The 25,787-nt window shown below is 39.3% G+C and overlaps 1 protein-coding gene across 2 annotated transcripts in view; it reads right to left on the bottom strand.

Moving 5' to 3' along the window:
• Positions 1 to 25,787, bottom strand: part of LOC150085604 (protein YIPF6) — a 168,737-nt gene that overhangs the window by 21,041 nt on the left and 121,909 nt on the right. The window contains exon 6 of one of the 2 annotated variants that reach the window (XR_016546930.1): positions 24,643 to 24,850. The exons of the other annotated variant lie outside the window; for it this stretch is intronic. The gene's annotated coding sequence lies outside the window, so the exon portion shown is untranslated. The remainder of the gene's footprint in view (positions 1 to 24,642; positions 24,851 to 25,787) is intronic. 2 annotated transcript variants of the gene reach the window in all.

The following is a 25,787-nucleotide window of genomic DNA, read 5'->3' as shown; positions in this document are numbered from 1 at the left end:
GAAGTTAGTCTCAGTTAGGCTGAGACTAACTTCTTAATTGTTTCAACCTCAATGAGGTCATGGCCTGGGCATTTGTTTTCTTTTGTTCATTCTAATGCTGTTTTAAGTTCCTCCAACATGAAAGGGAGGGGGTGTTCTCTTTGTTCACTGTAATAATAGTTGTTCCTGTCACAGATCTCAATTTGCCCCTCCATAAGTGGACTATCAGTGGAGAAGAGTGCATTCAGAATATTAATAACATTGTCCTCCCAGATATGGGTTTGGGACCCATCGGTTGTCAATGTTGTATTCATAGTTTCCTTTTCAGGCAGCTTGTTTTTACCAATCAAACAGATCCAGAGGACAGTGTTTCCAGACATCCAAAACTAAGAGGCTTTTCTTTCTTGCTTCTTAGCAGGCTAGTGTAGGAATTCCTCAGGGCTTTATATCTGTCTTTTACAGCATTTAACTCAATGAGAGGCCAAGGTCTCTGAATCTTTTGGAAGGTCTTTCTTGTCTGGTGGACCCTTCACTTGAGAGCATCAAGTTCAGGGCATCACCAGGGGACTGCATATTTTCTAAGTTGCTTTTTTTTTTCCAGCATGGTGGTCTGGGTATAGATGGTTACATGCCTCTGGGGAAACACCCTTTAAATTACGTGTAAGGGGATTCCGCAAAGGTTTCCCCAGTCAGCTTTCTTCAAATTAGAACTGATTATGTCGTACATTGGTGTCTAGTCAAGATGGTGCACCAGACTAAAAGCTATGGCCAGGTGGTCAGAAGTTGTCTAAGCTTCTTGGACCCACTAGTTAGTGAATTTTGTAGCAATAGAGCTTGTGGCAAGTGACATCAATATCACTCTTCCATTCAGTGCTGCAAAATGTTGCCAAATTAAGGTCTATTCAATGCAGTAAAGGGAGTTTTAGCAATAAAAGTCCTCCAATTATTATCCATTGTTGGTGCCACTGCAGTCATTAGTGCAGCTATGTCACAGTCTTGAACAACAATTTGCATCCATTGACACCAGCCTGTCAGGGAGTATGATGAGAGCAGTCTGCAGATAACAAATGTTAGGGGTTGTGTCTGTGCCTGGTCTGCAGTAGAAATGCAATAGAAATAGAAATAGAGGGATACCAGCTGGCTTTTAACCTGAGCACAGTCTGCCAGTGGTATGCACAGTGCGTTGATCTTGGTTACTGTAACAGAAGTATTTCTAATTACTAAGTTGGTGGGGTGGGGGGGGATACCACTGGATTTTACCTCTATGGGTGTAAGGTTCCTGGACATTTAGTATGTCAATATTCTCCTCCAATTTGATCTTTATCTCTTGAACCACTGATCTAACTCTCGGTGCATTTGGTTGGAGGAACATTATGGTTATTGGCTATAATTCATTTTTGATTTGAACTGCTTTGGCACTTTCTGGTAAATAGATCATTTGAAGTCTCGCACAATGTTGGCAGCATAGTTTTGCCATTCTGCAGTTTGCATAGCAATAGTTCTGCATGGCAATTTTAGCATATGCTATATCTATGGCCTTGGACTCCAAAATGTCCACGAGTGGGGAGTGCTTTTCAGTGCATGTGTGAGTCGTGTGGCCAAATCTGAGGCAGCGATAGCACCTTGTAATAGGAAAATGCTCCATGAACATCTGACTTACATATAATCAGTCCTGTGCCTGATGTATTGCTCTACTTCTAATAAATAACGCTTCTCTAATAGAGAAGACTACTATTTATTTTCAGTGGATACCACCACCCAAATAATCGTTTTGAAGCTAGTTAGCTTCATCATCAGTGGGTGGGCAGGCATCCTGGTAATGCAACATGCCATCACAGTTGCAAAGTTATTTCCACAATATGAGAGATGCCAAATGGTGAATAAGTAATAATGTATTAGAAGACTAAATACACGAGGCATAATTTCTTATGGGTTTTGGTAATTAACTACAGTAAACCCCCGCTATTCGCGGTCGCTGATTTAATATAGAATGAAACCTAAAAAAATGTGAATTTTAAAGTGCCGTGAACATTTTTCGCCATAAAAAACATGGGCGTGGCTAAAATTATCTTTCCCGGTCAAAACAGCGCTCAGTGGGTGGGGGGAAAGGGGTGACAAAATCGCGAGCTTGGATGTTTCTCGCTAATCCTTGTTCAGAATGTGTTATGCGCTTGTCGTGGAAGGTTTCATCGTTTTCTTTTAATTTATATGCTTATAAATTGAATAAATTTATAAATCAATTTATAAATTGATATGCTTACAAAAGTGATAAATCTACCGTTTTGCAGTGTAAAACAGGCTTTTTCGAGTGTGTTAATGGAAGAAAGTGACTTTATTTGGACAAGTTCTTTCTAACCCATACAAAAATATGGCTACGAATAACAAGGGAAATGTGAAAAGATGAAAGAAGGTGATGACATTAGCGAATAAAATTGCGTTATTAGATAAAATTTCTAATGGTGAAAGTGTCTCCTCAGTGGCAAAACATTATAAAATTGATGAGTCAATGGTACGATCAATCAAGAAATCAAAAGAAAAAATCCGCCGTAGTGTCCGTGAAAATGCGCTAATTGCTTCAAATATTTGCTCTGTAACTCGTGATGTTAAATTAGAAAAAACAGAAAAAGCTTTAAATCTGTGGATAGAAAACTGAACTCAAAATAAAATTCCGTTAACCGTATTCACTCATCATTCGTGAAAAGGAGACCGGCGGAATTAATTAGCAAGTACAGGTCAATGTTCAAAAAAAGCCGTGAATTAGGGTTGAATTTGAAAGTGTCTGCAATTCTGCCCAGACACGATAGGAGGGAGTATATGATGAGAGCCTTGTCAATCAATTCGGCCCTGGAGGGATTGTGCAAGGCTCAAGGGGTAGAATTTTTTTCAGCCTGGACTGTACTTGTTAACAGGAGAGATTGCTTCTACAGGGATGGGATACACTTAAATAGAAAGGGTGCAAGAATTTTTGCTGATGCTGTCGAGGCAGTGTTAGGTGGGTCGGAAAACTGCTAGTTGGGGGGGATACAAGGACTAATAGATTAACAGTAGCCACTGGCAGAGGTGGAAGTGATTCTTGCACTGCTTCTATTGAAATGAGCAGAAGCCTGAAAAACAAGATGCAGGATATTTCAGAGACTGCTGGGAGTCATTGCGGTACAAGTAAACACATGGGTTGTGTTAGGGTAGCTAAGAATAGAAACAGGTGCATGTATACCTGCATGTACACCAATGATAGGAGTTTGGTAAATAAATTTGATGAATTTGAAGTATTGCTCAAAACATCAAAGGCAGATATTGTTGGGATATCAGAGACGTGGTGTCACACAGATATAAGTAATGCGGAACCGGAATTTGGGGAATACAATGTGTATAGAAAGGATAGACAGGACAGGAGGGGAGGAGGGGTTATGCTATTAATTAAGAAACACATAAGGTCCAAGGAAGTGAAGCCAGTCGACATCGATGGACAGGGCAGTGTCGAGTCAATTTGGTGTGACATAACCATAGGGAAATCAAAATTGAGAGTAGGAGTGTGCTATAGGCCTAATGACTCTGATGAGTATAATAAGATATTGTACAGGGAAATAGAGTGGGCCAGTAAATCAGAGAGTCTTATAATGGGGGATTTTAATTTCCCAGATATTGACTGGAATTTGTGGGTTGGTCACTCGCACACTAGCAAGGCTTTTGTGGATTTATTGGATGATTGCTTTCTACATCAGCATGTTCGTGAGGCAACAAGAGGAAGCAATACTCTTGATCTGATTATCAGTAGTGATTCTTCATGCATTAAGAATCTGCAGATAAATGAACCACTAGGTGGCAGTGATCACAGTGTGTTGAAGTGGGATTTACTCAAGGAGGTAACTACCATCAGAGGTAAAGGGAAGGGTTTTTGTTTTTGTAAAGGCGACTATGATGGTCTGAGACAGTATTTAAATTCTATACAGTGGGAACAACTGATGATGTTACCAACAGCGAACTCAAAATGGGAAGCATTCAAGGAACTAATCTTGGAGGCTACCAGGCTTTACATACCAACTAAGAAATATTGTTCAAGGTTTAGGCCTAAATGGTTGTCAGATGAACTAATGAGGCATGTGGCAGAGAAGAAAAATGCATGGGATACATACAAATTAATGGGTGACATGGAAACCTATGATAGATATAAGTTGGTCTGTAACCAAGTCACAAAGGAGATTAGGCAGGCAAAGGCAGACTACGAAAAATCCTTGGCAAAGGATGCAAAGAAAAACAGAAAAGAGTTCTTTACATATTTAAACTCGAGAAGGAAAGGGATGAATCAGATTGGTCCACTGGATACTGATGGTTCAACAGTTGAGGATCCTGCTCAGGTGGCTAACAATCTAAACGAGTATTTTGCATCTACATTCACGCATGAGGAGTTATTCAGGAAGGAGAATGATGTAGGTAAAGTAAACATTGGCAGTGAGTTGGATGATTTTGTAATAATTGAAAGGAAAGTGGAGGAGAGATTGTTGAGGATAAACATAAAAAAGGCACCTGGGGTGGATGGGATCTATCCAGTTATATTAAAGGAGGCAGCAAAGGAAGTAAGCAAACCCCTAGCCATAATTATGAGAGCTTCTTTTGACTCATGGGAGGTACCCATAGACTGGAGATGTGCAAAAGTAACCCCAATTCACAAAGGAGGATCAAAGGCTGACACAAGTAATTATAGAATTGTTAGTTTAACTTCTGTTCCAAGTAAGTTAATGGAAGCACTGGTTAAAGAAGCACTGCAGGATCATCTAGACAAGAATTCAGTCATAGCTCAGACGCAGCATGGTTTTGTTAAGGGCAGGTCTTGCCTGACCAATTTGATTGGATACTATGATGTAGTCACAAAAGAACTGGATGCAGGGAATAACTTTGATATTATATATTTGGATCTTAGACAGGCTTTTGATACTGTTGCACATGGAAGACTGCTGCACAAATTGGAGCAGTGTGGCATTGGAGGCAAATTGCTGCTATGGATAAGGGGATGGTTGAGTGGCAGAAGACAGAGAGTGGTAATTAATGGACACTGCTCAACGTGGACTAATGTTATTAGTGGAGTTCCTCAGGGTTCAGTGTTGGGTCCGTTGTTGTTTTCGGTGTTTATGAATGATATTGATGATGGGATATCAAGTTTAATGTCCAAGTTTGCAGATGATACAAAGGTTGGCAGGGTTGTTAAGGACACTACTGACGCTATGCTGCTGCAACAGGATCTGGAAAGGTTGAACAGATGGGCTGAGAGGTGGCAAATGAAGTTTAACATTGACAAATGGAAAGTACTACATAGGGGAAACAGTAACCCCAGAGTAACGTATCAACTCTGCGGTACTACACTGACAGTGGTGGAGAATGAAAAGGACCTGGGGGTAATTGTGCAGGCAGATATGAAGTTCTTTGAGCAGTGCAGACGAGCTGCAAGAGTAGCTCGTGGTGTCTTGTCAATGATATACAGGAATTTTTCTAGCAGGGATAAGGAGGTGATTATTCTCTTGTATAAGGCAATGGTTAGGCCACATCTTGAGTACTGTATACAGGTCTGGAGGCCTCATTTCAAGAAGGATGTAGAGCTGCTGGAACGGGTACAGAGAAGGGCAACAAGATTAGTGAATGGAACAAAGGGTTGCTCTTACGAAGAAAGGCTTAAGTTTTGCAAATTACAGAGTCTGGAGACTAGACACCGGCGAGGTGATCTGATAGAGGTGTATAAGGCTTTGAATGGTTTGAGCATGCTCAATGCCAATGGGATTCTTCATCTTGCTCTGAATAATCACCTCAGAGGGCATAAATTCAAATTGAGGAAGGAGGAATGTCGGATAGATGTGCGGAAATTTGCCTTTGGCCAGCGGGTGGTTGGTGGAACCGACTTCCATCACTTGTTGTTGAAATTGATAGCCTAAACAAATTTAAGGCTCAACTGGACAGGTATTTCAAACGAACGGAGGGGTGAAATGGGAGTGGGTTTTTTTTTTTTTTTTTTTGCTGATGCTGAATAAGCTTGCTTTCTTGCATCATATGCCTCTACTAATGCTAAAGGCAAAACTCCTTTATCAACACTTTAGCAAAACAGGTGATAGCACTGACAGGATAAGTTTTTTAGTTAGCAAACATGCTGGTTTGAAGATTCGTTTGAAATTTCTAATAAATATTACATTTAATATTAAATTGTTTCTTATTTTCATTTCGATGCCATATGCTTGCATTTCACTATGTACTGTCTATGTACATAATCATATTATGAAGGTACATATAATACATACATATATACACAAAATTTTAGACTAGTTTTTCTTATATATTTTATACTTTGGAACGGAACTCCTTTATTACTATGGGAGCCATAACTCAGTATTCGCGTTTTCGGTATTCGCAGCATTTCTCAGGAACATAACCCCCGCGAATAGCGGGAGTTTACTGTATATAATATCAGTGTAGTTTACCCATAAATTTGCACTACGTATGTAGTGTAGTGGTAATTCATAATTTTTTTTTTTTTTTTTTTTTTGAATTAAAGCATGATGTATATAAAATATTATTTATTGATAAGCACATGTGACGACACGTTGCATTACCAGGGTACCTGCCCACCCACCGATGATGAAGCCAACTAGCTTCGAAACGATCGTCAGGGTGGTGGTATCCACTGAAAATAAATAACAGTAGTCTTCTCTATTAGAGGAGCATTATTTATTTGAAGTAGTGCAATATCAGCTATCTCGTTGTGAAGGCATCCACAATATGAGATACAATTAAAACGATGCCTTTACGCTACATACGTAATTCAAATTTATGGGTAAACTATGGTGTATCTACACTGACATTATATAGTTAATTACCAAAACCCATAAGAAATTATGCCTTGTGCATTTAGTCTTCTAATACATTTTGTGTAGATATACATTCTTTCAAGTTTTTTTTTATTATTATTATTATTTCAAATAACATTTCAAAGTATGTTACAAATCTTCCAGTACATGCCGTTGGCTCTCATATATTTTTAAGTAATTCTGGACATAGTCTGGAATAGATGTCAGCACAAAAATAGATTTTAAAATCTAAGTAGCAGGAGATCACACCTGTCAGCCATTGTCCAATTTTGGCTTACAAAAATTACAAAAGCTGAAATTCTCTGGAATTCAGATTCAGAAGTTGATGAAACTGAATACATAAAGAAGTAACAATGAGTTTTTTTGCATTCTTTTCCAGAATCACCACAGAATTCTTTTACAATTTTTTTATGATTGTTTGCAATTTTTTACAATTCCATTATGATTCTTTTGTAATATTTTATAATTTTTTTCCAAATTTTTAAAAAATTCCAATATTATTTTACTCAATATTGGACAACCAAGCCAAAATTAAAACAAAATTATAATTTTAAGGTATTTGCATGGAGTTTTCATTTTTATGAGTTTTAAAAATTTCACAAAAAAATTACTCCACAGAGCCCAAAGGTAATACTGAAGAATTCTACGAATATTTAAAAAATATTGTAAAAAAAATAGCTCATGAAATCCTAGGCAAAAAGATGAGCCAAGGACCAAAAAAGACCTGGATTAGAGAGAAAGTAAGAGCTGCTGTAGAGGAAAAGAAACTTGCATATCAGAAATGGCTGATAGGAATGATGCATATAGGAACATTTATGTTGAAAAGAAGAAAATAGCCAATCAGTTGGTAGTAAAAGCAAAAAATGAAGAATGGGAAAGGAAACGCTGACCATTAATAGCAAATTGGGATTCAAGTGATCAGCGGAATCGTGGAAGGTCCTTAAACTATGGTCCTTAAACTAAAGTTAATAAACATCATACAGAGAAGAAAAGAAGAACAACATTAAAGCTTAATGACAAACTTTATATAATCCAAATTGTTACATTAGGGTCACCTGAAAAGTTAATTCATATACCCATGTGTACTGTCTGTAAATCGCGTGTGTTCTCTGGTCAATTTGCTTGTTTTGCTGGATAAAAAACCCAGTTTCTGGGGGAAAAAACGTTATCTATGCCTGAGACCACTAACTCAGCCATGGAGTAAAAAAGGCCCATAAAAGTTCCTTGTGTCATCAACAGGATTTTCCACCTGGTGTGGGGAGGACGGTGGCAATACAACTGTGCTACCACGCAGACTGGACTTGATATAATAAAGAAAATAGAACAGGACATAAGCAGGAGCGTATTAATGAAAGAATATAACATTGGATCATCAACATGTTTGTTTTTTATGTGCAGTTAATAAAATAGCATTCTTAATCTCTCTATCTGTTATTTAGCCTCATTATTTCTGCATTAAATATATTAAAAATAAAACTTTCTAGATAAAGGAAAAATTGAAATAATGGCACCTTGAATCCCCGAAGGTGCTGTTATTCTGAAAGTCTACTGTATATATAATATATTTTTGGTTTCTATATGATCCAAGGGTAGCTCAACTGCAGAGTAGTTTACTGCATTCGGAAGAGATCAAGGGATTCCCCCCAATGCAGTAAACACACTGCATTCAGTGATTAGGAAGAATTAGGAACTGCATTCAAAATTAGGAAGTCCTTGCACACAAGGACTTCCTAATTCATTTCACAAATATACGTGGTCTCAATTCTAATCTCAACGATGTCCATTTCCACTTGCAGTCTTCCAAACCCCATGTACTTTTTCTGACTGAATCTCAGTTATCAGTTGATTCAACTACTGCTCATCTCAGATGTCCAAATTATTTGCTGTATGATTCCTTTCGCCTCAAAGGTGGTACTTGTGCATATGTCCGTTCTGATATTCCCTGTCAGAGACTTGGCAATTTGGAATCTCCTCTCTTTGATCTTCTCTGGCTTAAAATCTCTCTACCTCATTGTGTAAAATTCATTTGTTGTCTCTACCGTCCTCCCAACTCCACTAATCACTTGGAGCTCTTTGACTTCCTCTCTTTGCAACTTGACTTTCTCCAGTCCAACTTTCCTAACAGTGAGGTAATTTTCCTTGGTGATTTTAACGTTCACAACTCCAGCTGGCTTCCCTTTTCTAGTCACACCGACCCAGCAGGTCGAGATGCTGAGGCTTTTGCAATTACTAATGACCTAGCACAGATTGTTCATTTACCTACAAGAATACCGGACAATCCTAATCATACAGCCAATACGCTTGATCTTTTTCTCACAAACAACCCTTCTAAGTACAAGGTTGAAGTGAGAGGTCCTTTAGGCACTTCAGATCACAACTTGGTGATTGCCTCTTCTCCAATGGAACCTTTATCTCATGGCTATTCCCAACCTCGTATTGTTTGGCATTACAAGAATGCAAAATGGATGACCTGCGAGACTTCTTTTCTTCTTTTCCTTGGTCTGATTACTGTTTCAAAACTTCTGATGTCAACGTTTGCTCAGATCGTGTCAGTGAAATTATTCTTGCAGGAATGGAATCCTTTATCCCACACTCCCACTTTAAAATCTCATCCTTTATCTAAACCTTGGTTTTCCAATAAATGTGCTAAGGCTGTCCAAGAGAAGAACGTTGCATATCGTAATTGGCTTGTTTCTAATTCTTCAGTTTCATTTTCTGCCTACACCAAAGCTCGCAACAATTGTAAAGCAGTTATTAATCAGTCCAAACTAGAGTTTGAACAGGCTAAGAGTAGAAAACTTGCTTCTTGCCCTAATGGTAGCCGAGCATTCTGGTCTCTTGCCAAAGCTATTGGCCGCAACTTTTGCCCATCTCTGCTCCCACCTCTGTCCAAACCAGATGGTTCTGTTGTCACTTCAGCCAAGGATAAAGCTGACCTGCTAGCATCCCATTTTTCTTTGAGCTCATGTATTAATGATCTTGGTAAAACACCTCCCACCATTCCTAACACGCTCCATTCAATGCCTCCTGTGGTCTTCCGTCAAAAGGATATCAGAAGGATTTTGATGAATCTTGATGCTAAGAAAGCTCCAGGTCCTGATGTTCTCCACTTGTTCTCAAAACCTGTGCTCCTGAACTTACTCCTATTCTCTACCACCTTTTTTCACTTTCTTATTCCAAAGGTGTTTTTCCTTCTGCTTGGAAATTTGCTCATATCCAGCCAGTTCCTAAAAAGGGTGACAAATCCCTTCCATCCAATTATCGTCCCATTGCAATTACTTCTACTCTTTCTAAAGTAATGGAGAAATCAATTAACCGCCAACTCTTAAACTACTTAGAAACCTTCCGTCTGATCAACGATCGCCAGCATGGATTCCATCAGTGTCGATCCACTGGTGATATTCTGGCTTATGTTACCCATTTATGGACTAATTCAATGGAAAGGTTCGGTGAAACACAAGTAGTTGCTCTTGACATCTCAAAGGCTTTTGATCGTGTTTGGCATAAAGGTCTTCTAAACAAGCTTCCATCTTATGGTTTGCCAACTGTTTTTAGTAATTGGTTATCCAGTTTTCTCTCTGATCGCTCACTGAGGGTGATGGTAGATGGCTCTCTGTCTTCTAACTTCTCCACTAATGCCGGTGTCCCCCAAGGTTCAGTTCTTTCCCCCACTCTTTTTCTCTTGTATATCAATGACCTTCTTCCATTGACTGAAAATCCTATCCATAGTTTTGCCAATGATAGCACATTGCATTCAACTTTCCATTTTGAGAAACCTTGTCCAGCTCAATCAGCTTCAAGTTCTCGAAAATCTGCTGCCAATTCCTTAAATGCCGATCTTCAGGTAATTCTCCAGTGGGGCAAAGACAACTTAGTTGATTTCAACCCTTCTAAAACTCAATCTTGTTTTATATCTCGCAAAAATGATTCTTCTGCTCCTATGCTTATCTTTAGTGACACTCCGATTTCTAGGCAAAATGATATATCTCTTTTGGGGATTACCCTGACTTCTAATCTCTCTTGGCACAAGCACATTACAAATATTGCTTCCTCTGCATCTAAAAAACTTGGTTTTCTCTTTCGCTCTCGGCGTTACTTTTCTCCCAAACAGCTGCTCACTCTGTATAAATCGCAAATCCGCCCTGCCATGGAATATTGTTCCCACATCTGGGGTGGTGCCCCCAAAACCTCTCTCAGGCTTCTTGATTCCATTCAGAAGAGGGCAGTTAGGTTAATTAATGATTCATCTCTAACAGAGTCTCTCCACTCGCTTTCTCATAGACGCACTGTTTCTGCTGCATGCCTCTTCTACAGATACTTCCATGGGTACTGTTCTTCTGAATTGGCTTCTATAATTCCCACTCTCTCTTTCAAAACAGTCCGAACACGTGCCACCACCAGCCAACATCCATTTACTGTCCAACTTCAAACCCACAGAACCAACTTTTCATCTTCCTCATTTATTCATTCAACTGCCGTTTTCTGGAACAACCTTCCTTCATACGTATTTCCTGAAAATTACAATCTACAGAAGTTCAAGTCCAATATCAACAAATATCTTCTTTCGTGTTCGCAACCTCCAACCCAAGCACGGTACTAAGTACTATAGGTTATAATACCTCTCGTGTTTGGGGTTCTCGTAAAAAAAAAAAAAAAAAAGATATTGTAATGTCTGGTCTGAGAATACAACTGCAGATCCCACAAACATTCCGACTTTGAATCATCTGTGTAGACTGGCAAGAAGTCAGATAGTTCAAGATCAGTGCTGAAAAGAGCTGAAGGTAAACAGCAGATGGAGTACTGTCCTTTCCCCAGTTGTTAAGATAGAAATCGCAGGCAGGGACAGAACCATGCCAGAGTGGACAAGGCTGCCCTGGTGATGGGGCAATATTGTCTAATGTGATGACCAAATCTTTGAGTAGACATTGGGTATGAATATCAAATGGATGATTCACAGTTACAGGTGTGGGAGAGATTTTCCCAACACGGCTCAAAAAATGGTGTCTACATGGGGTTGTTTGGCAGGGATTTCAGTTTGAAAGCATACTGTAGAGACAACTGTTTCCTACGAAGCAAAAATGATGGCTCATTCACTTCAACACAGAGACCCTGGACAGGGGATGTTCGAAATGCTCCAGTAGCAATACAAATCACCTGATGGATGGGAACCAGTCATCAGAGTACACTGAGTCTAGTAAGTGCGTGTACCTGGAATCTGTAATCAAACTTAGATCGCACAAGTGCACGATAGAGGTACAACACAGTGCACTGGTCAGCACCCCAAGAATTAGATGAGATTGCAGATAGAATATTCTAGCCTCACATGCAGTTGATGGATGTGTTGTAAAAAGATCAACTTTTTATCAAGTATAAGTCCCGAAAATGAGTCTAGTCTCATGTACCACTGGAATAGCATTTTGTCCAAGAGCCTCAGTTCAAGGTGATGGTTATGCTTACAGCAAAAATGTATGCAGACTGTGTTTTGAGAGGAGAACCTGAAGCCGTTATTCATTGCCCATGGGTTCAGGTAATCAATGGCACACGTTGCAGTTGTCTCTTGATTACCTTTAGGTTATGTTGCAGGATTAAGAGAATATATTAAGATTGTCAACGTAGATGGTACAGTTTAAAGTTGGAGGAAGTTGTTCTGTGATGCAATTCACTTTGATGGAAAAAAACGTAACACTTAAAACTGATCCTTGGAGTACTCCTTCCTCTTGGCAAAAGGGCCGAGAGAAGACAGATCCTACACAAAAAAATTGGAATGAATAATGGGATAAAAAATTTCTAATTTCTAATAAAAGTTGGTAGATGACTTCTAAGGCCGATGCTATAATGGTCTTTTAAAATTCCAAATCTCATAGTTGTGTCATATGCTTTTTCCATATCAAAGAACATGAACACCAAGTGCTCTCGTTTTAAGAAAGCATCTTGGATGGAAGTTTCCAACCTAATTAAGTGGTCCAGAGTGGACCTGTTTCTTCAGAAACTGCACTGCACTGCACTGTACTGTACTGTAGAGAGGAGGCCATCTACTTCCAAATACCATATAAAGTGATACTGATCATTCTCTCCAGGATTTTGCACAGACAGCTGGTCAACGTGATAGATCAGTAGTTGGTTGGTATTTTGGAATCTTTTCCTGGTGCAGGAAAGGCAAGTATGATTACCTTATGCAAGTAATCTGGAAAATGCTCTTCTAGAAAGATTCTATTATACAGAAGGAGTAGTTGGTCCATAGATTTTGCTGACAGATGTTTGATCATTTCATAGATCTGGCATAGGCAAGTGCTGCTGAATCAGATCTCATCTGGTCCCGCAGCACTTGCCTTGGTAAGAGCTGCTTTAAACTCTTCTGTGGTGAAGGGTCCATTATAAGAATGAGAATCCTTAGATTTGAAGTTGATTGACTGCTTTTGGTGTTGGTCTTTCAGGACCAGGAACTCTAGGGAGTAAGCAGATGTTGAAGAGATGGTAGAGAAAGTCTCCCCAATACCATTTGCTCTTGGGAAGACTACAGCAGGCTACTGCAGTACCAAGACTATTGCAGTTGGGTCTGCAATAATGCATCCATCATACTCCAGGACTGATAAAGGATGCAATGTATATTTCCCCTTCACTTTCCGGATTTTGTCCCAGACAGCTTTAGTGCTGGTCAATTGAGTAATAGTGGATGCAAAGCGGATCCACAATTCCTTTTGGCTCTGACAGTGTATATGGCATGGTTTGGCATGTGCATTTTTGAAGGCTAAGAGATGGGCCATGGTAGAATATAGTTTAAATATTCTCCAAACTTTGTTTTGTGCCTTTTTTTTTTTTTCCTGCTGCACATTCATGATTCCACAAAGGTTTTGGAAATGGAAGAAACTGGCTAGATGTTTTCAGAATTTTAATTGCAGCTGCATGGACAATATTATCTGTGATATACGCCACTGCATCACTGATAGGCTGACCGTACTGATGTTAAACGATGCCATATGTTGAAAGGTGTTCCAGTCAGCTTGACCAATCTTCCACCACAGTAACCTAAAAGGAAGACACAGCCTCCCGTTAAGTAGGCTGGTTATCATGAGGAAATGGTCACTTCCATAGAGGTCCTCCTCCACCTTCCAAGTGATTAAAGGAAAGACAGAAGGGGGAGCATATAGAAAGATCAATAGCAGAGACCATACAGGTAGGGATATGGAAAGAGGCGTTAGTTCCCACATTTAGAAGGGAGAGGTCATAGTCGGCATATACTCTATGACACATCCCCTTCCATTAACATCAGCACTACGCCACAGGGTGTTATCCACTGAAATCACCAATGAGTAAGAGAGGGGTGGGCAGCTGCATAATTAGATTATCAAGTCTTTCTGGGAAATGTCAGCACCAGATGGAAAATAAGCTGAACAGATGGTTAATAAATCCCCCTACCATAAGGAGAACTGTGACCAATTCAGTGTTGATGGACAGCAGAACATTTTGAAATGGGGTGTGGTTGTCCAAGTTAGCAACTTCCCCGTGGAGGACAGATCCATCCCCAGTTCTATCTTTATGTACGATAGTAGTATTCTGAAAGGAAGAGTTTTCATTTGCCTTCAAACAAAACAAACAAACAAAAGCAAATTGTCTCATGCTTTTGCTGGAGGGCCTTGCAGGTGAGTTTTGTGGCTGAACATCATGTTCAGCCATAAAACTCACCTGCATTAACTTCATGGTCCATATTTCTGGCATCTAAAGCACTAAGGGATTTGGGACATAGAGATGCACTGGACAATTGATGCAGCCAGCTTTGTTCTCATTAGGAGACATCAGTGAATTGAACATAAGAATGATGTTTCTAATGGGAACAAGTTTCCCATCCCTATGCATGGAAATTCTTTTAACAGTGATCGCTCCCTGTGATTTTAGTTCAGAGCAGGATTTCCTCCTGTGACTTCAAGAAGGTCCTACTCTGAAATGACACCCTTCGATGAATTTATTGTTGTGTGGTGTTATGGTAATCGGAATTCCTCCGACTGATGTTGTTTGGAGCAGCTGCTCAGAGTGCCTGTCATTTTTGGTTTCAATTAAGAGGTCCCCAGAACGAAACGTCCTAATTGATTTAGGGGAACCTGTTAACCCCTCTAAACTCTTCTGTATAAAAAAGGGCAACATTTTCCCAAAAGGTTTCTTGGTGTTAGAATGGATGATGAGTAATGTTTTTTGGGATAGGCCCTGACAGTATTTCAGTTCGGGGTCTCTCTTTGCTGCATTAGCATTACCTGTTTCACTGTTTGTATTTTCAGATAGAGAAAATGTTAGGGACCCTGAAGAAATAAATTTATCAAGATTTGTAATTTTTTTTTTTTGGTTCAGTGCCAGGTTCCCCACCCACCACAAAGCAAGCAATAAATGCACTCAGGAGTGGGACACCAGGGCTACCCAGACACCATACCCACACTGCCGTTAGCCTGAATCCTGTCACTCAGGCCATGAGGGTAGGGGCATGGCATTAATAAGGTTGGCCCTTGTAGGTAAATCTACTAGCCGATTGATCCTGGCCAGGCCTTCCAAGACCACCTGTCTTGTCAAAGCAGGGGCCAAAGTGGTGTGTTGGAGCTAGGCCCCTCAACCGCCAGGATTCCCCTTTCCAAATTTCAATGGGCCGAAGGCCAAGGCAAACACACAGGATTCCTATGGTGCATTAGCCTGGAACATAGTCTGTCAGCATTGGATCCCAGTGATGCTAATCTGGAAGCCCAGCAGCATCACTGGGAGGTCCCCTCACCACATACAGGTGCCCACATCAAGGGGGAATATGGGGACTTACAAAGTATTTTATTATTTCTGTGGGCTCCAGGGTTTCCCCTATCCACCGCTGAAGAGTAACAGTAAATTATTTACAATTTGTGGTTTTGCAAAACATCTTAATCCACCAACTTCACAGGAATGATTACAACCAATAAGTCTCTTGCCTGAGACCAATGTAGTATAGCTGTATATTTGATATATATCCATAACACTTGGAACTCAGTTATTACAATATGTTGAAGGCACCAATTTCTACATTAACCTTCACAACTTATACAGATAGTTAAAACCTGCCAGTTCGGTTACAATGAAGTCCGACATATAACTTACAATTTATAGAATTTAAGATTTACAATTTATAGAATTTAAGATTTACAATTTATACAATTTAAGATTTACAATTTATTCACCTTATTACAGGCCGAAGGCCCAGGACACCACCCACCCAACATTGAACCGGACACATTGACTTATATATATACTAAATGCTAATATTGCCGTCCGGCAATAAATAAAAATAAATTTCCTCATCAGAGGTCATGTAACAATACGATTAATACCAAGGCAACTATATACAGCGGTATAATATAATTATTCTCGGTCGGCAAGTCCTTTCCTTCTGCGGAAAGTCTTGTCTGCAAAGTTAGACAGTGCCTGATAATTTTCCTTACATTCTAAAAACTTGAAGGTTATTTACATTATGAACTTCTGTCAATGTCTGAAGTTCAAATCGAATATCTACATAATATCGACATTCTAAGATTACACGTTGGACTGTCTCCTCTGAGCCACATTTAGATAGAGGAGACACAGCCAAACCCAGAGTAAATAACTAAGTTTAGGCTGCCATGCCCGGATAGAAGAAAAGTTAGGTGAAGACTCGGGTTAAACCAGGGCCAATGTTTTTTGTAAAATTCAGCAACTTGAGGTATAAAAAGGGCAGTAAATTCTTCCAGTGTTGGCATTAGTCCATTTGTTTTGCCATTCCTGGAGGAACTGGTTTCCTAATCTAGTGTTGTCTTCTTTCACTGGCACGTCCAGGTTAACAGAAAACTGGTTGAACTATGCTGCAATACCCTTCCTTCTACAATACTGAAAGTAATCGTACAGCACTTCATATTTAATTGGCAGTTTGCCATTGATTACCGGTAGTGCTGACGGTGAAACCGTGCGACAAGCTCTTGAAGTTGCAATCAGGAAGAAGCACTGGGCTTGAGTCAAGATTTTTTCTGCCATGACTCTGCGTATACTTGGGGCCCAAGCACCTGCAGCATAGTAGACAATAGGAATAAATATGCATTTGTATTACAGCTTGAGAGTGGAGGGTTTCAGACCACAAGAACCTTTGGTAATTCTGATTATTTTGCCTATCAAAGCCTTGATTTTGCTTAGTACATATTTAGCATGGGTAATGAATTGAAGTTTGTTATCTAACATAATTCCTAGGTATTTGTAAGAGTTAACTAATTTGATTGATTGTTCTTTAATCTTAATACTTGGAGGTCTATTTGGGTCTAATTTTCCTTTGAGAAGAATTTTTGTTTTGGAAACAGAAATAGTTAATTTATGTGTATTACACCACCCATCTAGATCTGATAGGACTTCATAAGCACAGATTTCAAGTTGTAATCTGAAGTTTAAAGAAACAAGGATAATTAAATCGTCTGCGTAAGCAATCTTAGTAGTGCAATTATGTTCGGTAGCCAGCCACCCATCAAGGACCACATTTCAGCATACTGGTCTGAGAACCGATCCAAGAGGGCAACCGCAAAAAAAAAAAAAAAAAAAAGGGCAGGATCCACTGGAGACCACAAGTGAGCGATTCTGGAAATAATCCGTGATGAGGCGATAAATAGGCACGGAGACCCCGGCCTCTCAGAACCAATCCAGGACACTTGGCCACCAAACAGTGTAAAAGGCACCTTTGAAGTCCACAAGGAGGCCAAGGACAATTTTCATTTGAGGCTGAAACATTATTAATAACTAGGTTAATAGCATCCAGTATAGACATCCCAGCAGTGAAGCCAAACTGATATCTGTAGTTTAGGTTTCTTTCTTTATAGTAATTTTGGAATCTTGCAACAATCAGCTTCTCTAGTATTTTTCCAAAGACCAGAAATAAAGCAATTGGGCGGTATGAATTTGCCTGATTTGCTGTTTTGTTGGGATTCTTAATGAGTAATTTGATTTGCCTTTTTCCAAGAAGAGGGGAAGGATCCATATTGTAGGCAGGCATTAAAGAAGTTCATCATCAGTTGGGGGCAGGTGCTCCAGATTCTTTTAACAATGGTAACTTCTAATAGGTCCAGTCCAGGGCATATGACATCACGCAAAGTCGCAACAGCAAAGACCTACCTCGTCCCTATAAAAAATCATCTTCATGGCTTTGCCCCCACTTAGGAAAGATGTTCTAAACGAAGCCTGTTTGTACCAGAATTTCCGGTACAGTTTCATCCTACATAATCAATTCATCCAAAATTGTTTCCATAGTCTCAGCCCATGCAGAATTTCGGAGTTATCAGGTCTAAGTACAGAGGAGAAGATTTCCCTCGGATGAATTTTGTCAAGAGTCAGCTTGTAGATCAAGCCCAAGGGCACCGGTTCCATAGTTTGTTTAACTAAGCATTCCCAAGCTTAGCATTTTTCTTTGTAAATATTGTTGAAATATGTCCTTCTCGCATTTTTGTATTTTTCATTCAATCGGTTTATCTCATCTTCAGGCCTACCATCTCTCCTAGCCCTCTGAACATCTCGTCTTGCACTCTTTGTATGATTCCTTAGAGAAGAAAGGCTCTGGGACCAACATGAAACCAAATTTTGTCTTCTCTGTTTCTTCTTAATCATCTCGTCGCATATTTCAGTGATGATTGCCATTAATTATTTTTTTAGATGTTGGTCCAAAGTAAGATCTGTCATATTTGCCAGTTTTTCATCCGTGAATTTTTCCTTAAGTAGTTTATCAAAAGAATTCCAATTGATTAGTCGAGTTTTCTAGAAGTAGTAGTAGCAGCATGTTATGCAAGAAAGCAAGTGAATGAGCTTATGCAGTATCAGCCAAAAAAAAAAAAAAAAATCACACAACCATTCCCTCTAAATGTTTGTCCAGTTCCTCCTTAAATTTAGTTAACCTATCAACTTCCACAACGACAGATGGAAGTTTGTTCCAGCAATTAACCACCCGCTGGCTAAAGGCAAATTTCCGCACATCTATTCTACATCTGTCTTTCCTTAATTTGAATTTATGTTCCTTAGGTTCGTAATGTAAACAAGTAGAAGAATCCCATCAGAATTCAGTGTGCTCAACCCATTCAAGGCCTTATACACCTCAACCAGATCACCGTACAGGTGCCTAGTCTCCAGCCACTGCAATTTGCAGAACTTAAGCCTCTCTTGGTTAGAGGATCCCTTTATTCTCCTCACCAATCTTGTTGCCTTTCTCTGTACACGCTCAAGCAAATCGACATCCTTCCTAAAATGAGGCCAACAGACCTATACGCAGTAGTCAAGGCATGGCCTGACCATTGCCTTATACAGAGGGACAATCACCTCCTTTTCCCTGCTAGCAAAATTCCTATATATCATTGACAAAATCCCATGACCTGACCCGGCAGCCTGTCTGCATTGCTCAGAAAACTTCATATCTGACTGCACAATTACTCGCAGGTGTTTTTCATTTTCTAACACCTTAAGTGTAGTACCACATAATTGGTACTTTTCTCTGGGGTTACTTCTATATGCAGTACTTTGCATTTGTCCAGGTTAAACTTCAGTTGCCACTTCTCAGCTCATCTGCCCAAATTTTCTAGATCCTATTGCAGTAGAACACTGTCATTAACAACCCTGCCAAACTTTGTATCATCTGCAAACTTCGACACTAAGCCTAATATACCTTCATCAAAATCATTGATAAATATACAAAACAACAGTGGATCAAACACCGAACCCTGTGGGACTCCACTAATAACATTAGTCCATGAAAAGCATCACCCATTGATTACCACCCTCTGTCTTCTCCAACTCAACAATTCTTTTATCCATTGTAGCAATTTACACTTAATACCATTCTGCTCCAATTTGTACAGTAGTCTTCCATGCACAACAGCGTCAACAGTTTGCCTGAAATCCAAATATATGATATCAAAATTATTTTTTGCATCCAGTTCCTTTGTAACCACATCATAATAACCAATCAAATTTGTCAGACAAGACTTTCCCTTAACAAACCCATGCTGTGTCTGAATTATTGCGGCAGTCTTGTCTAGATGATCCTGCAATGCATCTTTAACCAGTGACTCCATTATTTTACCCAGAACAGAAGTTAAACTAACTGGTCTGTAATTACTCGTGTCACCCATCGATCCCCCCTTTGTGAATTGGGGATACATTTGCATATCTCCAGTCCATGAGGACCTTCCTGAATCCAAGGATGCGCTCATAATTATGGCTAAGGGTTTGCTTTCTTCCTTTGGGCAACTTTAATATAACTGTATAGATCCTATCCACCCCAGGTGCCTTTCTTATGTTTAACTTCAACAATTTCTCCTCCACTTTGTTCTCAGTTATTACAAAATCATTAAGCACCGTGCTACAATTTGATAACCATCTGGAATTTTCAAACCTTAACTCCTCATGTGTGAATGTAGAAGCAAAATAATCATTCAGTTTGTTTGCTATCTGAGCAGGCCCATCAATAGTCGAACCATCAATATCAAGTGGATCAATCAGATTCATCCCCTTCCTTTTTGAGTTTATATAAGTAAAGAAATACTTGGTGTTTTACTTAGCATCCTTTGCCAAAGATTTCTCATAATATGCCTTCGCCTGCCTAACCTCCTTTGTGACTTGATTACAGATTAAGAGTAGAAAACTTGCTTCTTGCCCTAATGGTAGCCAAGCATTCTGGTCTCTTGCCAAAGCTATTGGAGCAACTTCTCCTCCAATTCCCAACGTGCTCCATTCAATGCCTCCTGTGGTCTTCCGTCAAAAGGATGTCAGAAGGATTTTGATGAATCTTGATGCTAAGAAAGCTCCAGGCCCCGATGGTATTTCTCCACTTGTTCTCAAAACCTGTGCTCCTGAACTTACTCCTATTCTTTGCCGCCTTTTTTCACTTTCTTATTCCAAAGGTGTTTTTCCTTCTGCTTAGAAATTTGCTCATATCCAGACAGTTCCTAAAAAGGGTGACAAATCCCTCCCATCCAATTATCATCCCATTGCAATTACTTCTACTCTTTCTAAAGTAACAGAGAAATCAACTAACCGTTAACTTTTAAACTACCTAGAAACCTTCTGTCTAATCAACGATCTCCAGTATGGATTCTGTCAGTGTTGATCCACTGGTGATATTCTGGCTTATGTTACCCATTTATGGACTAATTCAACCGAAAGGTTCGGTGAAACACAAGTAGTTGCTCTTGACATCTCAAAGGCTTTCAATCGTGTTTGGCATAAAGGTCTTCTAAACAAGCTTCCATCTTATGGTTTGGCAACTGTTTTTAGTAATTTGTTATCCAGTTTTCTCTCTGATTGCTCACTGAGGGTGATGGTAGATGGCTCTCTGTCTTCTAACTTCTCCACTAATGCCGGTGTCCCCCAAGGTTCAGTTCTTTCCCCTACTCTTTTCCTCTTGTATATCAATGACCTTTTTCCATTGTCTGGAAATCCTATCCATAGTTTTGCCAATGATAGCACATTGCATTCCACTTTCCATTGTGAGAAACCTTGCCCTGCTCAATTAGCTTCAACTTCTCGAAAATCTGCTACCAATTCCTTAAATGCCGATCTTCAGGTAATTCTCCAGTGGGGCAAAGACAACTTAGTTGATTTCAACCCTTCTAAAACTGTCTTGTCTTATATCTCGTAAAAAAGGATTCTTCTGCTGCTATGCTTATCTTTGGTGACACTCCGATTTCTTGGCAAAATGATATCTCTCTTTTGGGGATTACCCTGACTTCTAATCTCTCTTGGCACAAGCACATTACAAATATTGCTTCCTCTGCATCTAAAAAACTTGGTTTTCTCTTTCGCTCTCAGAGTTACTTTTCTTCCAAACATCTGCTCACTCTGTATAAATCGCAAATCTGCCCTACCATGGAATATTGTTCCCACATCTGGGGTGGTATCCCCAAAACCTCTCTCAGGCTGCCCTCTTCTGAATGATTCCATTCAGAAGAGGGCAGTTAGGTTAATTAATGATTAATCTCTAACAGAGTCTCTCCACTCGCTGTCTCATAGACACTGTTTCTGCTGCATGCCTCTTCTACAGATACTTCCCTGGGCATTGTTCTTCTGAATTGGCTTCTATAATCGCGCTCTCTCTCTTTCAAAACAGTCCGAACACATGCAGCCACCAGCCAACATCTACTTACTGTCCAACTTCAAACTCACAAAACCAACCACTCAACTTCCCCGTTTATTCATTCAACTGCTGTTTTCTGGAACAACCTTCCTTCATACGTATTTCCTGAAAATCACAGTCTTCAGAAGTTCAAGTCCAATTTCAACAAATATCTTCTTTCATCCTCTCAACCTCCAACCCAAGCACAGTACTAAGTACTATAGGTTCTAATACCTCTCGCGTTTGGGGTTTACATAAAAAAAAAAAAAAAAAGACTAGCTTATATCTGCCATAGGCTTCTGTGTCGCCTGATAATTTATATGCATCCCATGCATTTTTCTTCTCTGTCAGTCTCATTAGTTCATTTGATAACCATTTAGGCCTAAACCTTGAACTATATTTCTAAATAGGTATGAAACTTTTAGTAGCTTCCACGATTAATTCCTTTATTGCTTCCCACTTAGAAATTTGCTGTTGGTAACATCATCACAGTTGATCCCACTGTACAGAATTTAAAAACTGTCTGAGACCACTGTACTCACCTTTACGTAAGCAAAACCCCTTTCCTTTATCCCTGATGGTAATTATATCTTTAAGTAAATCCATCATCAGTACATTGTGATCACTGCCACCTAGTAGTTCCTTTATCTGCAAATTCTTAATACACGAATGATCGCTGCTGATAACCAGATCAAGAGCATTACCTTCTCTGGTCGCCTCTCGAACATGCTGCTCCAGAAAACAGTCATCCAATAAATCCACAAAAGTCTTACTAGTGTGCGAGTGACCAACAAGTTCCAGTCAATATCTGGGAAGTTAAAATCCCCTATTATAAGACATTCTGATTTATTAGCCCACTATCTCTCTGTACAATTGTTCATTATACTCATTCGAGTCATTAGGCCTATAACAAACTCCTACTCTGGGGAAGTCATGAGTGACTCTCAAAGCTGCTGCATTTTCATTAGATATTACATCAAAGGTTATTACATTGTGGTTTCTTACCGACCAAGAGGAGTGAACAGTCCAGTTTTCTATGCATCTCCCGAATGCTGCATTCGACAGAACGACATCTATGTAAGACTGACCAGAAGGGGGATGAGTAAGTGGGCAAATGCCCAGGGGAGTTCCATACAATCAATCTGTTAGTTTTGAATTCCTCCAGTAATTCACCTTTATTATTTGTTATGGGACTGTTCCACATGGTAGAAGAAGCATTTGCGTCGGTCATAATAACTATCTTTTTGCCTAATAACCTAATTAAAGCTGTCTCAAGGAAGTTTAAATAAGGCTCAATTTGTTGAGAATGCTGTGAGCACTGCATGTAGATTGAGATGAAGAATATTTGTCCAAAACTACCTTCCAAGCATGCACATACCGCATGCTCGGAGCAGAGACCATTTACCCTTGTGATTGTAATCTGCTTGTCCGCTATAACAAGAGCTGCCCACACCTTGTAACAACATTTGCATCCTGTTCTATAACAGATACATCAGATAGAACCACCCTACAACCGTTTGGTAATCCTTTAATTTTGCAGGAGTATAATCCTGCTGATGTCCTAGTATGTCAATTTTATGATCCATAATTATTTTGGAGATATCACTCATTGCAGATGCAGAACGTTGGCAGTTTAACCGTAATATTTTTAAACTTGGACCATGCTGTACATTTTTTTATCTTACTGAGTGTAATTTGTGCTAGATGTGGTGACCTCCTGAGCTCGCAAGAACTCAGGACACTTTGAGTCACGATATGAGTGATCTGATTTCCTCTTTTTTATTTTGCAGTTTGGGCATGTAAAGGGTGATTCAGGTGTGGGACAAAATTCCAACTGATGCCCACGTGTGTAGTCCTGCTGTCTACAATATCTAGCTGAATGACCATAAGCCAAACATTTAAAACAACGTGAAGTGATAATAAAATCCTTCACGTTGTGAACCGACCAGCCCAGGTAGACGCGAGAGTCATCTTTTAATATGATTCGCCTGATATAGGCAGGAACTTCAATTATCCAGTGTTTGTTGTTTTTGGGGTTAATCTTAGACCTCACCTTAACCCCCTTTTTGAAATCTTCTTCACTAACATTGTGCTCACCCAAATTTTTGACATACAAATCCTCCAGGAATTCTTCATCTGACATATCTTTCTGTATATCATAGAGTATCACAATCGGGTTTAGTATTCAGGGCAAGTCTACAATTAATTTGTGTTCCCCAAATTTCAGGCAGTTGTTTAATTTAGTGATGTCTTCATCAGTGGCAGTTTCAATTACAATGCCTTTTTCTCTAACTTTTGTGATAGATTTTATTTTAATCTGTTTAAGTTCAGATTTAAAATTCATTGCAATCACCTGTTTAACTTCTTCACTCATTTTTAATTCACACATTTCACTAACTTTAATCAATACTACATGCTTTGACTGAGTTCCCAAGGGAATCAGTTCAGCACCGGTCTTTATGCCTGCATTTGCTGCAGCCACCTTAGCATAAGTGGTCACAGGGGTGGACATAGGCAAAACTCTTAAATCTAAATTTGTTTTTAACCTCTCATTATCAATGGTGTCAATCACCAATCATTCCATACTGTTCCAGATTTTACAAGCTTCCACCACCATCAGTGGGGTAACGGTGGATCCTGACTTAAAAATATCTAGAAAATTATTTTTCAGGGCACTTAAATAATCTAAATTAAGTTATTTACCGACTGAGAATCAGCTGCATCTTCAGGTGATCCCAGTTGGGATAATTCCTTCCCTAGCATATCTATAAATTCATCTAAAGGTTCTTTCAACCCAGTATTTAGAAAGTCTTGAGCTAATGTTAGATCTCCAGGCATGTCCGATAAAGAATAATCATCAGCAGTGGCGGACTGGTCAGGATATCAGCTTGCCCAATAGCAAGTGGGCCCCCTAGCAATAACATTAGACAATATGTTAAAAATGTTAATGACCTTTTAGTAGCTTGAACATATAATAGAAGTTCCAATATTATTACTGTATGCAACTAAAATTTACGTTATATTACTATTTTAATAAAAAAAATTTTAATAAAATCATTTTTTGAGATTACTTTATATTTAAGAATATAATAAATAACTCTGAAATAATAATTCTGATTCGGGTTATGTGAGGCCGACACATACATAAAATTTTAATTGTACCTTTTTTCCAGTTATGTATTTTTTTGAAAATTTTATTTATTTCTTATAAAAATTAAATGATAGCCTTATAGTTGTGGATGGGGCCCTTTTGTCTCCTGGCAACCAATATTTTTAGACCCAGTCCACCACTGATCATCAGACATTGTTACACTGGTTAACAGTTTTCCTGTAACAAAACTAAACCATACCTGGAAGAAACACTGACTTTAACTTAATCCAGTTAGCCATGAGAGTTTTCGTTCACACAAGGAGAATTAGAATTAAGCTATTTCTGGCTCCACTGTACACCAGTCACTGTCTTTGTCCTTGCAATCAGTCCAGCAAGGTAAAATCAGTTCGAGAAGGGTTACTTGACCCACATGCATTTGCTTGGAATTTTAATCCGGATATGGTTCGTTTTACAGTAGGAATGTACTACAATTGTCTTTCCCATACTGTTTCAAGTTCCTTATTTGTGTGAAGGCAGTGGAGAAGCTCAGGCAAAGATTAACCTACAGGGGTCACTTCCATGCCTTCTCCTTGTGAGGCTCGCAACCTTGATGACGTACCTTGAGCAGTCTGACTATGCAAATATAGTCATTTATTAACAGAATTTTCGAAAACAATTATTAAAGATTTTACCTGTTGTACCTGTCGTAGAGGATGGAGATTAACACTGTATGAAGGGTGCATTGGGTCATCATGAT

Source organism: Mastigoproctus giganteus, chromosome 5, assembly GCF_048544385.1.
Source record: "Mastigoproctus giganteus isolate SK-2022 chromosome 5, ASM4854438v1, whole genome shotgun sequence".
In the NCBI taxonomy this organism is placed as follows: domain Eukaryota; kingdom Metazoa; phylum Arthropoda; class Arachnida; order Uropygi; family Thelyphonidae; genus Mastigoproctus; species Mastigoproctus giganteus.
This window is presented reverse-complemented; position numbering and strand designations above follow the sequence as displayed.